General features: G+C 57.4%; 1 non-coding gene across 1 annotated transcript in view; it reads left to right on the forward strand.

The window, feature by feature from the left end:
- The first annotated feature begins 2,427 nt into the window (after positions 1–2,427).
- Positions 2,428–2,500, forward strand: part of LOC124772255 — a 1,909-nt gene continuing 1,836 nt past the window's right edge. The window contains exon 1 of the ribosomal RNA XR_007013915.1: positions 2,428–2,500. This exon is cut by the window's right edge and continues 1,836 nt beyond it. This is a non-coding gene — a ribosomal RNA (small subunit ribosomal RNA).

A 2,500-nucleotide genomic window follows, 5' to 3' on the forward strand; every position in this document is an offset into this window, starting at 1 on the left:
ACCTAACCCATGTTGTGCCTTAACCTAACCCATGTTGTGCCTTAACCTAACCCACGTTGTGCCTTAACCTAACCCACGTTGTGCCTTAACCTAACCCATGTTGTGCCTTAACCTAACCCATGTTGTGCCTTAACCTAACCCATGTTGTGCCTTAACCTAACCCATGTTGTGCCTTAACCTAACCCATGTTGTGCCTTAACCTAACCCATGTTGTGCCTTAACCTAACCCATGTTGTGCCTTAACCTAACCCATGTTGTGCCTTAACCTAACCCACGTTGTGCCTTAACCTAACCCACGTTGTGCCTTAACCTAACCCACGTTGTGCCTTAACCTAACCCATGTTGTGCCTTAACCTAACCCATGTTGTGCCTTAACCTAACCCATGTTGTGCCTTAACCTAACCCATGTTGTGCCTTAACCTAACCCACGTTGTGCCTTAACCTAACCCACGTTGTGCCTTAACCTAACCCACGTTGTGCCTTAACCTAACCCACGTTGTGCCTTAACCTAACCCACGTTGTGCCTTAACCTAACCCACGTTGTGCCTTAACCTAACCCACGTTGTCCCCTAAAGTAACCCACGTTGTCCCCTAACGTAACCCACGTTGTCCCCTAACGTAACCCATGTTGTCGCCTAAACCTGCTCTGTAATTGTTATACGACTCGTTCAATTAGTGTAGTGTTGCCCACCCGCAACCCTCGCAATATAGTTCGCTACTCGCACTGCCCGCTCCCCTGTGTATCGCTTCATGTTAAACACCTTGCAAGTCTTGCTGACTTTCCACATGCTCCTGCTGTACACTGTAATGTGGATGGCAGCAGGACGTACATGCCGCCCCTCCCCACGTCCCCACCTTGCCCCCCTGCCTTCGCAAGCTGGTTGGTGAGAAGTTTGCATGTTCAATGCCCTTCGCATGCGACGTACTCAGGCTACGTTGTGGTGCGGCCTGTGTCAACCGTCCGCTAATGTCGTACGCGTAAACCACAATCTGTACTGCACATTCGTCCTTATGTACCGAATGATACATCGTGGCACATGTGTGACCGTACAACGACTGCGCCCAAAAACGGCGGACCATACAGTGCAAATATTGTGCACGCAGCTACGTGTCGTCTCCCTATGAGAGCTGGATTGCAGTGTGGTACGCCATAGAGACGTGTGGGAGGAACGGACGCCGTGGATGGCGATCAGCATGAGCTGTCTGTTGATGTATTCGGACCTAGTCGTCTCTCCTCACACACCGTGATGGCATGGTGCACCGCGTTCCATATCTGCGACATGCTACAGAGGCCGGTTGACAGTCGTTCGAGCAATGGACATCGCATACGTACGGGGGCCACCTTCCACGTATTGTCTAGGCGTGCACATTTTGTTGCGTGTATGTGGGCAGACGTAGTGTGGCGTGACACCTGACACAGGCATGCAATAATCGTTGAAGTTGCAAATGGCGATGGACGCCTGCGTTTTCTGGTGAAGTTACGCAAATGAACAAATGGTAACCTGTTGTGGTGCGGTTGTTCTCGCTAGGGGTGAATCGGTGATGGCGACGATAGGTTGAGGTACGAACCGGTTGTTCCAGCGATACCCACCATGCCGACGAAACTGAACGGCATCTGGGTGTGAAGCGATACGCGGCGGTGGCTGGGTGGGACCGTCCCCGGCCGGTGAGGGGGCGCCTCCCGGCGTGCTGGCCGCGCGGTGCGTGGGCGCACGCGCTACAGCCGGCTGGTGGGGGCGGCCAGTGGCAGGCGCGCCGGCCGACGGACGCGGCAGGCGTCGCAGCTGCGCGCCGGCGCACCCTGCGCGCGGCGCCGTGCGGCCAAAGTAGGTCCTCGCGGGCCCGGTGCGAAGCGCGGTGGACATCTTCAGTGTGCTGGTCCGATTGAGGACTGTGTGCGTTGAGGATGCGCCGCCGCCCGGCGCTCGGCGCCGCGACGCCGTCTGCTGCTCGGTCGCCCCAGCGGTTCTCGCTGGTGGTTTGTATCGCAGCTGTGCGGATGTGTTGGCGCGTGCGCTGTGCTGGGAGAGTTCGCTTCGGCACCCAAGTGGGGCTTTTGTCCTTCTGTGGCGCTGGCGTTGGAGCTGCCGGTCACCGTAGGTGGCGCGTGTTGTCTCCCGCCGGCAATGCCACGACAGCACGCTCCCGGGCCTCTGTCGGCAGCGGCAAGCTCAGTTGGGAGCACGGGTGGTCGCACAGAAAGCGTCTACTCGCCTAACTCCGGGCGATTGCGCCTCTCTCGAACCCGACCAAGTACTTGGGACGGCGCTGCGCGCCGCCGGGACCTGAGAGGGTTTCGAGGTGTATTGTGCAGGGGAGCTCAGCCTCCTCCTGTTTGCAGAATGATTGAGCGGACGCTTGCGTGTTCGCGCGGGCCCCCGGGACACACTCCCGGGCGGCCGGCTGCTCAGCTCTAGTTGACGCAGCTCCCTGGTTGATCCTGCCAGTAGTCATATGCTTGTCTCAAAGATTAAGCCATGCATGTCTCAGTACAAGCCGC

This window comes from Schistocerca piceifrons, unplaced genomic scaffold (genome assembly GCF_021461385.2).
Source record: "Schistocerca piceifrons isolate TAMUIC-IGC-003096 unplaced genomic scaffold, iqSchPice1.1 HiC_scaffold_937, whole genome shotgun sequence".
NCBI classification, from domain to species: Eukaryota; Metazoa; Arthropoda; class Insecta; order Orthoptera; family Acrididae; genus Schistocerca; species Schistocerca piceifrons.